This window comes from Borostomias antarcticus, assembly GCF_949987555.1.
Source record: "Borostomias antarcticus genome assembly, contig: scaffold_62, whole genome shotgun sequence".
Lineage (NCBI taxonomy): Eukaryota > Metazoa > Chordata > Actinopteri > Stomiiformes > Stomiidae > Borostomias > Borostomias antarcticus.
In genome coordinates this window covers 528,791-541,657 of record NW_028176112.1, presented here as the reverse complement: position 1 = coordinate 541,657, position 12,867 = coordinate 528,791, and the positions used below count along the sequence as shown (strand labels likewise).

The 12,867-nt window shown below is 43.0% G+C and overlaps 1 protein-coding gene and 1 pseudogene across 2 annotated transcripts in view; one reads left to right on the top strand and one right to left on the bottom strand.

The window, feature by feature from the left end:
• The window catches only part of LOC311328820 (mitochondrial adenyl nucleotide antiporter SLC25A24-like), a gene marked incomplete at both ends in the record, with an annotated part of 358,532 nt that overhangs the window by 66,386 nt on the left and 279,279 nt on the right, over positions 1–12,867 (top strand). The window lies entirely within an intron of this gene.
• LOC311328806 (roundabout homolog 2-like) overlaps positions 1–12,867 on the bottom strand; it is a 55,765-nt pseudogene that overhangs the window by 4,426 nt on the left and 38,472 nt on the right. The window contains exons 17-21 of the transcript in view: positions 10,644–10,862; positions 10,128–10,170; positions 9,780–9,919; positions 9,259–9,549; positions 7,382–7,520 (exon numbers count right to left, since the gene is read on the bottom strand). The product of the transcript in view is annotated as a roundabout homolog 2-like (transcript). The remainder of the gene's footprint in view (positions 1–7,381; positions 7,521–9,258; positions 9,550–9,779; positions 9,920–10,127; positions 10,171–10,643; positions 10,863–12,867) is intronic.

Genomic DNA, 12,867 nt, shown 5'->3' with positions numbered 1-12,867 from the left:
GCATATACCAGGCATGGCTAGGGCCCGGCCCCCAGGGTCCGCGGTACCTGTAAAACAACACTTAACACAAACCGAGGTTAATGACAGAGGGGGAGGCCTAAAGCCAACTCCTCAATAGAATGCATAAACGAACAGCTTATGGCCATTCATTGACTATTGAAACACAAACTCCTAGATCAAAGTGAGAAACATAACCTATTTGAATTGACTAAACAGCTTTGTAAACCAATTATCTAAACTGATGTTATATGAAACCATAACTGAATACTCCTACTATTATGAAATTCCTGTAATAAACTGAACTTAGCATCAAATCATCAATAACCATTCAACACACATGACTTTTTGTTTTTGTTTTCCTGAACAAAAAGATGGTTCATACTCTGGAGTCCATATTCAACTAGTTTGCTTCTATAATAATCTTCTGGAGACAAGTGTTTCTCCAAAATGTCACAAATGTAATAATAATATTCCTCATCACTTCAACTTCAATAATGAACTCAGGCTCAGAGGTGACAACGTAGGTTATCACCGCTATCATTCTCCTAAAAATTGATTCTAAAAACGTACGAAATACTTATTGTATTGTAAATTGCTGATGACATCTAGCCAATGACATGTTCAACTTCCTCTTCACCCCCCCCCCTTTTTTTTTTTTTTTTTTTTTTTTTTTTTTAAATTCTTCAGAAGTAATAATCTCCCCCTGTCTGAGGCTGTTGAAAAACAGGGAACGGGAGTGAAGATTACATCATTGGTTGTTGTTATCGTTGTTGTTCTGCAAAACAACTTGTTTCTCCTCCATTACTTTCCAATTACCTTCAACTACTTCCTAATTTCCTTCAATTCTTCTTCCACTGGTACATCCTTGGTCCATGTTGTATCATCTTCCTTCGAGTCAGACTCCTCACTCTCTTCTTCACTACTACTACTAGTCTGTTTCATTAGCAACACTTCCTTTCTATACAGCACCTGTCATAATCTTTCTAATACTTTCATCATATCCTCCAATATCCACTCCTTCATCTACAGAAGAGTCACTGTCCCTTCCACACTTTCATGTCTGCCCTTTTTGCTTTTCTTCTTCTTCTTCTTTTCAGCTGGTGTCGGATGCTTATCTAATTTCTTGGTTTTGCGCTTCACATCAAGATGAGTTACAACGGTCGTCCTGGCATTTCCCTTCTGCATAATGTCATTATTATCATCTCTGATTACATATCTTCCCTCAGTATTTAGCACAAGTACCTGTGTATAAGTCATATTAGATTCCCTCCTAATGTCATAAGAATGCGAAGTCAAAGCTTAATTCATGTGGGAGAACAGAGCATCACTCACTCAACAGCTTGTCCGTTGTGCTGTTGACTTCCTTTATTTCGGTTGGAGCTATAATTACTGCTTCCAATGCTGTGTTCTGTATCCGTCCCACTTTACTGAACAGCGTCAAGACTATTTAAGATCCTCATAACTTGATAAACTGTTAACAATTCAAACTATCAATAAACCTATTAAGAATCTAACACTATAAAAATGAAGCTTTATCAATTATGTAATTAATAAAGAAATGAACACTCAATCACTCACGGACATAGGACACTTCTTGCTCTGACTAAAACTTCCTAACCAGATATAATCTTGCTCAATCTCAACCCTAGTCTTCAGCACAGGGAGCGATCGGTCCCATTTAAGCACTTTTAATTTTTGCAAATTAAAAACCACAAGGCCCGGTTTGACGCAAGCTTAGGGTATTGTGCACCAGAGGACAATCCCCTCATTAATCGCTGTATGCCAGAAAATAATGAATTAAAATAAAAAATATTTTGACGTAGACATCGAAATGTCCACACCACTTTGCCTGTCAGCAAGTTGAGTCCTACTGTCCGTTCACTCAGTCCTTTCACTCCATACACACAATATGCAAAGCGTACTATATGTATGTACGTCTATATCGCTCTACTAAAGCAACGCTTAAACTGATATTTATTCTATCCAAAACCAAGACACCTTTAAACCAGATATCCAACAGACCACCAATCACTCAAGAACCAAAGCTCATCACCAAACCATCTACATCCATTTAACAATTAAACACCCTAAAAACCACTTATATCCAGTATCAAGTAGAATTATTATATATATAATACTTATAATAATAAAAAGTTGAATAACTATAAATAATTAATCAAGTAATCAATAATTAATCAATTAATGGACTAACCATTTATCCTTATTATCAAATCAAGTAACCAAACCAATCAATCACCTTATCATAAAACACCAAGCCTCAAATGCAGGTCAACCACTCAAAACAATTAAATCAGGTGATCAGTCTAGTTCAATTAATGAGCATTAATCAGCAATTCAGGCTTACTTTTCAAGCAGGTGATGGATGGATGGATGGATGGATGGATGGTATGGACAAAAGCTTTTCCGGATATAACTGTAAACAGATTGACTCAAAGGGGAAAAAACAATTAATCACCAAGCAATGATAATTAAAAATATATTTGCTATTAACAATCCATTATTCTAAAGTCAAACTGTCATAAAACACACAAATAATCAAACAAATATAGAAAGCGGTCATATCTAACAAAGGCCACACGATGGCAGCATTGGACCACCTATTACACTTGAATCAACACAACCAAAAAGCGGTCATATCTAACAATGGCCACGCGATGGAGGCATAGGACCACAGAATTAAAGAAGAAAGAATGAAATATGAACTGTCCCTCACCTTGGTTACGCTATCCCATCCACAATTTATTAAAGGATTGAGAAGGGTTTAAGTAACAAAAGGATATGATTGACTAGTGGATTGCTGCTAGGGTTTGAGTGCTGAATAACCGATTTCTCGGTCAGTGTCCACCTGGCCCGGATTCAGCAACCACGTATGGATTTAAAAATTAACTATTCTAATCTAATCCAGTCGTCCCATACACCGCACGACCCACTGGATGAATTATATGTCCCTCATTTCTAAAGACAGGAAAGAGAGAGAAATAAGAGTGAAAGAAAGAGAGAGAGACAGATAGATAGAGAGAGAAACACAATTGGGTGACTTCACACCTACAAACCACAGCACAACCCCCCTGGCCAGTGATCGCGTTTCACCGACCCCCCTCTTCACAGCTGGTTTATGAGGGGGGAGCTACTCACCCACAAAAGACAATTAAACAGGAAATATCAGCAAATATTATTTACATTAACTCAACTTTCAAACATCCAACCAATAAACACAACCTCAACTTAACTCAACGCACAAAACCCACAACGCACGCTCTCCTTTCACTCTCCGTTCACACCTCAACTTTCACACCTTTCACAGCCCGTCTCCTCACAAAAGGATCAAAGGCTGCGGGCAGGCACACACACACACACACAGGCTACAGTAGCCTACACACACACCCACGTGGAGGAGAGAACAAAGGATCTCTATCCCCTCAACATCATTCAGAAAGTAAGAATATCTACATTAAAACTATAAGCAATTACAAGAAACGAAAGACCAGACAATAAGCAGACAGCTTAAAACGTACTTAAACGAGACATACAGGACTCCGGTTTAGCCTGCTTTTACATTTACTGGTACCTCACAGTTAACAAAAATATGCAATCCTATGCATTTAATTTAACCGGTTTTCTTATAGACATAGAACTCCACTCTGAATGCTCCAGTCTTCTCTAACCTCTGCGCTTTGTATGCGTCTTTCTAAGACAATGCCCATACCAAGTATACCAAGTACTCAGCGCAACAATGCGTACACAATTTAAATCTATTCTCCTTATTTATTGGAAGTTCTTTATGGCGTAAGCATAAAATAATTTGCAAGACGGTTTACCTCGATCAAGACTCGCAAAGTCGTTCGCTCTTGTCGTCCTCTGGCCGTTAGGTTCACGAGAGTTAATTGAAGTCGCTGTCTTTCGAGGGTCTTGAAATTATAAGCTAGAAGCGCGCCATCCCATCAACCATCGCCAATATGTCGTTTCTTTTTGTCTTGACTTGGAAAGAATCTTCTGGAGAAAAATGCAGTTTAAACCAAATTTATTGAGCACGCCTATACAGGTCAAATTTCGGCAGAACTGAATTTCAACAAGGTGGCACCCGAGTTGATATACTTGGCTTCAGGCCAATGAGCACATGACAAACAATTTTGCATACGAGGGAGGTACATTTACAACTAGTCTTGTAATTGGTCAATAGGTGTCACTGGGCTATGCCCCCCTCCGGACTGGGGGCAGTCTTAGGGTTCTCCTGTGTCCTGCTTTGATCACCTGTAGACTTCCTGACTTCTTCTTCAGAGGTGCCATCTCTATTGTTCCTCAGGGGCAAAGGAATGTTGACTCAGGACAGGACAATATGTTGTCATCTAGATGATAAACTAATTAAGTTAACCAAGTTCCTACTGAATTGAAGTTTATTCATTATTCTTAGTAAATGATTACTACATGAGAGTAATCCAAATATATTGATGTAATACCGTATAAAAATATACTACACAGTGAACAATTCACCAAGGGGTGGATCAGGATCTCCTTCAATTAGGTCCTCAGAATTTTAACAATCAGAAGTGGGCCTTACAAAAGCTTGAGAATCCCTGGTGTAATGTAATAGTCTGTTGTTAATAACAATAATGTTTAGAATTTAAAGCATGCCCCGAATTAATGGGTACCTCGGAGCATGAAGGTGTCCCCTCCTCTCCCAACGTTCCTGTCCTTTTCTACTGTCGCTGTGCCAATAAAGCAGAAATGTGTTTCTGAGCTAACAACTTCTTTATCCCTCTTAGGGGCTACGTGGAAAAACCCAGTCACGAGGGGAACCACTGAGGAGGCACTGCAGCAGGAGGCTACCAAGTACCTGAAGAGGGTGTCAGACAGGGAGGGTGGCTGGAGGCAGCGCAAGAGGCTAGCAGAATCACTCCTAGCCCCACAGCAACTCAAAATACTGAACTGCTTAGGAGCACCTGGTTCCATGGCCCCAGACACTGGGCTGACTGTGATGTAAAACAAGTCTGCAAGTTTTTTTGAAAGGAAATGTACAGTCTGTTTTGCAGATGAATTAACTGTGTCAAACTGATTGCAGAAACTGGGTGACCAATTAAGTGACCGATTACGTTTAAGTATTAAGTCTCATTGATATACTAGACTTCTGCTTACTGTTATGTTTCTCTGTGTATGCAACTCTGTTGTTGTTGTTTTCTGCTCCTCCCGTTCTCAGTTCCACTCCCAGATTCCTGAGTGGATCCAGTTATAATTAAAGGTATAATATGTAATATGTGGATTAAGATTAAAAAAAATAAAAAAAATAATACATCCATAGGGCTTTGCGAAGGCTGCAGAGTAAAAGTATTGCTTTTCCATAAAAAATGATATTTTGTCTGAAATTATTACATAATGAAATTTTGACGGACCGACAATGACACTCTGTTGATATCATACCAGCCAATAGTATTACAGTGTTGGTACTGCGCGCTGGGTTGCCAGGTAGCCTACTATTCTAGCTTCACCACTGTGAGATTAGCAGTAGCCAGCTAACGTTATACTTCCATGAATTAGCAGCATTATAGATGTTGGTTAGCATCAAGTGTGTGTGCGACTATAAAACGGCAGCTTTTCTGTCCACTCTTTTCAGCTTAACGTTTGGTAAAATGGCCGAGTTTCGTCATCGTGCTTCTCCGCCTGAGCCCTGGCGAACCGTACGATACGAATGTCAAAAGCTCAGTGACCGAAGAAGGAGCAAAAGTCGGATAAATATCGGGCCAGCCTTTGCTCATTGGACAGAGTTTATGGAGTTTCATGGGATAAAGTCGCATGGTGACATGGCTACTTCTCTACTAGACCGGTAAGCTAGCTAACTAGTAAGTATTAGTTAGTAAAGATACTAAGTATCTTTCTTGGTATCTGTGTAACGGTATGTTCCTCTTGGAGTGAAGATCTTATCACAGTATGACTAAAACAGTGCATTCTCTGGCATTTTGGCAACCAATACGTTGTGTTGTTGCAGTTCTTCTCTTTAGACACTAGATGGGGGAAATAATCCATATATTACATATTATACCATTAATATAATTCAAAGCATTTTAATAAATATGAGCATTGTGATTTGTCGTTTGTATTTGTCACTGGATATTATCGAAGTTATGGAAAAGTGTGGTTACCTGGTGGTGCTATGTCAGTTATTGAATGAATGTGCAGTGATTGAACATTTGAATCCTGTTTTGAAATTATACCTACAGTATACTGTAGGTGTCTCAGTAATCACCCATTATATATTAGGCTATACTTTGTATGTATTTACCAGGTAAATGTTTAGTAATTGGGGGACTATGAAAGGAAGGTTTACCCAAAAATTTTTCAGAGTAAGTTCATTTAGCAATAGAAATCCATAAGCCTAGGGCCAATGGGCCTAGGATATAGACAATAAACTACCGGTGGAATGGTGGTGGAGCAATAGTGGGAGCATTTTGGATTACTGGCGGACCGCTGTCCCTGACACTAATAATCTGGCAGAGGTCCGCTTGCCATTCGGTTTGCAAATGGCCATGAACCCACCAGCGGATTCGGCCGGATGTCCGCCAGCTCGTCCATGGGGGACCCGCTGTAGGTCCACTAGCCTTGTGTTATATTCCGCCGGAGGTCCGCCAACTCGTCCATCGGGGACCTGCTGTAGGTCCGTTAGCCTTGTGTTATCTGGGTTTATCCCTTACCTTTGTTCAGAAACAGAAGTTGAACCAACTGCAGCAACATAGCTAACGTTACAGGAATCATCAGTGTAACTGCTTTAGCCACTGACCGTGACCATTAATGTTATGGAAGCTGCTGCTAGTTGTTGTGAGCTCATGAGCTAACTGGCTATCCCGCTCTTATTGTGCTGGATTAGCATTGGAAGCATTGGAACTGATGTGTCCAGGCGACAAGACCTATCTTTATTTATCAGACATTATTTAATGTCATTTCAATTCACAGCTATTTCAGTGGCATTACTAGCTTCCGTCCTACCAGTCCTGAACAGAAACAAGCCAGCCACGCACATAAGCCAGGCTGGACCTGCCCTGGTTAACTCCTAACTATCACTGTAAACTTCACGAAAGCCTACACTTCACGTCTGTGCCCAGTCTGTAGCACTGATTCTCCGTCATGTCGTTCAGTTCAATCCCCATGTAAACAGAGAGGAAGTCATAAATCATAACCTAATCATCATAACCTAATGAGGTGACACATGACCCAGCTGGAATAGGAGCAGTGATTGATGAAGATGAAAGGAGGCCTCCAGCGCTGGCGCTGTTCTGCAGATCCCTGAGCTGTTTGTCCACCCAACTGTGGTTAACAGGCTGTCCCATGGGAAGTCATCTATGAGGTGGTACTATACAGGGACGTGTCTCACCTCTGCCTCCCCTCATCCTCGTCTCTCCTGGGATGATTCATGTCTTTATGTGCGGGAAGTGGCAGTGACAGCATGTCTTCCCAATTGAGAGGAGCAGGCTTCGATGGAGGCCCCATTGACCTCTGCCTCACCAGCTTAGCTACAGGGGCACAAAGTAACACATGCACACTTATTAGAATCAAATTATAGAATTCAAGGCAGTTTAAATCTGGAAGAGGAAGAGATCAAATATTTTGTTGCTGTCAGATGAAAACCACTTATCTCCAAAATGGTTGAAAAGAACATTCCCAATTTCTATGTTTGCGCATGGCTGTAAGCCAGCGCACCTACAGCAGGATAGGGTTTGTCTGGTTATCACTCCATCCCTCCCTCTGGTCAATGTTGACCTGCATTTCTCTGTTGGCACCACAAGAGGCAGTAGTCCCAGCACACCAAAATAAAGAAGGACACCAAAATCAACCCGCCGATCTCCACTGCACAAGTAGAGTAGTGGTGAAAGCATTGGACTCCCACCCGGGTAGATCAATTAATTTCATTCGCTCATCTTTTGGATGAGTGAAAAGTTCCCCCAATTGTCAATGTCAATGTCAACTTTATTTGTATAGCACATTTAAAACCAGTGGTTTGCCAAAGTGCTTTACAGTAAAAACAATAAAACACAAATCAAAACACAATAAGTACACACATGATACATACAAACAACACAATAAGCATTAATAAAGACAATAGATGTAAAATCTGTGATCTGGTAAGAGGTGTCTATGTGCAATCAAAATGCCAAAGAGAAAAAATGTTCCAGAGTAAGGGGGCGGCAACAGAAAAGGCTCGGTCCCCTCTACTTCTAAGGCTGGACTGAGGGACATCAAGGACCATCTGCTGAGCTGATCTCAGAGCTCTAGAGGGCTTGTGTAGGTCGATCAGGTCCACCAGATAACCTGGCGCCAGGCCATTTAAGTCCTTAAAAACAAATAACAGAACCTTCAAGTCTATCTTAAAATGGACAGGAAGCCAATGCAAAGATGCAAGTACTGGGGTTATGTGTTCACACTTTTTGGTGCCTGTTAGGAGACGAGCTGCCGCATTTTGGACTAACTGTAAGCAGTGTAAAGCAGATTGTTCAATGCCGATGTATAAGGCATTACAGTAGTCTAGGCGAGAGTTGATCAGAGCGTGAATGACCCTCTCGAGGTCCTTTTGGGAAAGATAAGGCTTTACCTTGGCCAGGAGCCTCAACTGGTAAAAACTGGCCTGGACCACAGAGCTGATCTGTTTGGACAGTTTGAAGGAGCTATCAAAGACCACACCCAGATTTCACCCACACCCAATTCACTGTGAAACGGACATATCTCGACATGGGAAGGTCACAGAGACACGGGGTTTGGACTGCCATAAAGCTCTCGACCAACTGATACCAAAGATGTTCTGCTAATGTGCATGTGCGCGCACACAGCCGTGAAATGCATTCTCATTGACAGAGGTCTGTAATGCCCAAGCACCATTTCAAATTGAACATGAAGTCACATGATGAGCTGTTTAGATAACATTTAATTGGTCCCAGGGCCGGGAGGTGTTCAGAGATTGTAAAGATTCATCTTGGGCGGAGGGTTTAAAACTCATCATTACATGCTCTACCAAAAATTGGAGTGGCCCTCCCTTGAGCTCAGGAGAATACATCATGGAGTCTTATTTACGTATAGAGCCCTATCTATCTGTCCGTACGTCCGTCTATCCATCCAAAGTTTAGTCCCAGCTTTCAACTGAATTGAAAAAATCTCCAAAATGGAGTTAGGTGGTTTTCAAACTTATTCTCCTTTTCCTCCAACACTACATTACATGTACGCTTGTATGTTTGTGGTTTTACAAAAGGCAGCCCTTACCACTGCTTGTCCTGGAGTACTGGAGCTTGGCGTAGTCTGATCCGGAGTGGCCTGACTGGATGGTCCACTCGTCGAGATCTTGTTCCAGGCTGCAGGTGCCCACGTTAGCCAGGACGGGGGTGTTGGCGTAGGGGTCATGGCCCTGCGTGCAGGGCACGGTGGAGTAGCTGTCATAGTAGGTCAGACACTGCAGGTCCTCCTCTGCTGTGGTGTGGATGGTGCTGTAGATGGGACCGTCGTTGGACGCAGAGCTGTACTTCTCTGACTGATTCAGGTAATTGGAGATCCCAACTGCTGGACAAAATATAAGCATGTCTAGTGGAGTGTAGCACAGAAATAAAGAAGCTTTTTGGTTTCTCAACCGTTCTTGAAATGATCCATCACGGATCTGAAAAGAGCATCAACATGACCCTCTACAGTTCAGTATGTCAGTTAAAACAGATACTCTCCTCCTATCTTTATCATAGCCACATACACATAGGTATAAGCTGTAGTAAGGTATCACTTACTGTGGATCTTACCATTGTAGTATCTGTCTGTGGAGTCCAGTTTGCCGGAGCAACAGTTGACCGAGTCTTTGCTGCTGTGGTTGAGGCTCGGAGCTGGCCAAGAGTCAGCCAGCCAGGGGTAGTTACCCATGTTAGAGTTCAACATGCCAGGGCTGGAGGGAGGGAAGGAGAGAGAGGGAGAGAGAGTGGGGGGGGGGACGGAGAGAGAGAGAGAGAGAGGGGGGGGGGGGGGAGAGAGAGAGAGGGGGCGGGGGGGCGAGAGAGAGACGCATAGAAAGAGCACAGGTGAGACTTTTTAAATGGTGTTTACATAAGGCATAAATGTAATTGTTGTTGTTCAAGTGAAACTCATGTAATTACTGTCCATCGATGAGACCAGATCCTTCACCATGAGCAAATCCAACTGCCGGGGGAAAAAATGTCTGTGTTAACCTCAGTTTTTGCACTGTGGCTTTCATCCAAGGGCAGATCAGCATGCCCCACTCAAGGGCACAAAACAGTGTGTGCCACGTGGGACTTTGGCATGCAAATTCTAATTGTCATTTCATTAAGGCCATGCTGCTGACCCACATACAGTACACACAGACTAAAAGGCATACAAAAAATGACTGGAAAAATACACTGAACCCAGAGATCTGATGAAATCCTAATATTCTGAAACTTAAAGATATTTTGAGATAGTGTAAAAACATAATTACAGTGGTCGAGTTTGTAGTGTGGATGAGTGTGTGCATGATGCAGGATTAAATACTCAAAGACCAAGTTGTCTAGCACTGTAAAACTGGTTATGAAGGCAGTACTAGAACAAGAAAACTATGATGTATGTTTGGGGTATAAGGATTATTTGGATGACAGTATGCAAGAGTCATACAGTACCCGCAGGTGTGTACGCGAACGAGGTGGTGTAGTGTCCCAGCTGCTTTCTCCTGCGATGGCGGCAGTACAGCCAGCTACTGACGCCCATAAGAACCAGCCACAAGGCCACGCCCAGCCCAGCGATGAAGGCTGGCTGGCTGACCACACCTGTGATCTGCTACGATAGGCTGCGGCTGCTGTCTTTCAGCCCTGGGCCTGAGGGCTGGTCCAGGGGCAGGCCTGAGGGAGAGAGTCAGAAGAGATTAGTTTACATACAGTACTTGAAATCCTCAGCGGACTGCTTGTATAGTAGCTCTCTGGATGTGCAGTGAGGCAATTTGTTCCGTGCTGTAAAACAATAGCTGTGTTTACATACACACACCTTTTTTCCTAATCTGACTGAATTCAATCCTCTTGAAGATTTCAGGGCAACTGTTGACATGGGATGTGATCTAATACGTTGTTGTGTTTATATGCGCCAAGGCATGTAATGGGAAAAGCTGTGTGACATGGTCCATGCAAGCAGGCAGGAGTGAGTGAGTTACTATAGTTACGGAAACTCAAGTCAAAACTTTGCTAATGGATATCTATCATCTGTTATTGTGATGCGCTTAATCAAGCACTGGCTTGATAACTTTACTGGATGTTTTGTGGGCTTGTTTAAATAGGTCGTCATTCCATATTTTTCTGCCATCTAGGCGTCCAATAATGTTCAGTTCTGTGTTTGGATTAAAAACAAACTCTCCGCTGTGGCCCAGTTCTGCTTGAAACAATTTACCCGCCACAGATGAATGTCCCCTTTTACAGAGAGCATGCGCAGAAAGAACGCAGCCAGAGAGTATTCCGTTTCATTGTTTACATGATACAGTACTTCATCAGTTTAAGAAAAGATTTAAACTACCCCTCTGCAACCGAGTGAAATGTCAGTCGGTTTGGGCCTGTTTATTCAGATTGAGGGGTTTATATGGAGCATTTTTATTTGATTTGGGCTTTTAAACCTATTATAATCGGATTATTAGGCTCCATGTAAACGTGCCTATTGTGTCATCGTGACTAGATCTGATCTTTTTCTGGCCTGGGGCCTCATTTATCAAAGAGCGTGTAAATTCTGGTGTAAAAGAGGGCGTACGACGAAAACGCGGAAAATGCACAATGTAGCGTACGACGAGAATATTTACACGCTTTTCGGATCTATCAAAAAGGTCGTATGCCCTTTTCTGCACGAGAAATCCGAGACGGGCGGAGAATAGAGTGTACGCGCACGCGCCCCGTGTTCCGCCCTCTCCACGCCCAAATCCAACCATATATGGTCAAAACTATGACAGCGTGTCGGGGATACCCCGGAAGGAAGCGACATAATATAGCGTGGAGCATTAGGACAGACAAACGCGGAAAGAAGAGAAACTTTTCGGAGACGGAGGTGCATGTGCTTGTTGGTGAGGTCCACGCGAGGAAAGAAAATCATCTTCGGAAGGTAAGCTATTTGTACGAGCCTACATTTGTCTGATTGCTCCTAGTTTAGGTAGCCTACTGTATGTTCGTGCATCCTGTATGTGGCGTAGGCTACACGGACATGCTGTATTATGTGTGAGGAAAGCAAACATTCCACACATTCTGTGGTAGGCTATGATTGATTTAGGACCAAAAACAGGGAACGATAACACAGATGACCACTTCATAATGTTAGACCACATGAAACATTTTCCCCTCTGGGAAATGTAGACTCTCATCTAAATCACCCGGTAAATCACACTTAAGCATTTATTTGGCTGCCAACAGAAACACATATCAATTGAATATGGCTACACAATGAAATGTTTAATGCATAATCAAGTTAACAGACAAACTCAAAGAAAATGACTGAAATTGTTTCTCCAGACTCTGACGTGGGGTGGGACTCAGAGGAGGGGGAGTCTGCAGTGGTCCTTGACCTGACGGTCGTGCCCCCGCCGGTTGCAGCCTCTACATCCAGCGCCACGACCTCCAGTGCCTCCACCTCCAGCGCACCGGCCTCCACCTCCAGTGCCATCTCCAGCGCCTCCGTCTCCGTCTCCACCGCCCACGCCTCCACCTCCGGCTGCCAGCGTCCCTGCCTCAAGGTTCCCTGAGGGCTGGGCTTCCTATCAGATGCTGTGCTGGAGGCTCATGACCCTAGAGGCCCAGAGGGAAATGGCAGAAGGGATTGGGGCAGTTGTGGGGCAGTTGTGCAGCAGTTGGTGGAGGTCACCACACTACACCACCAGAG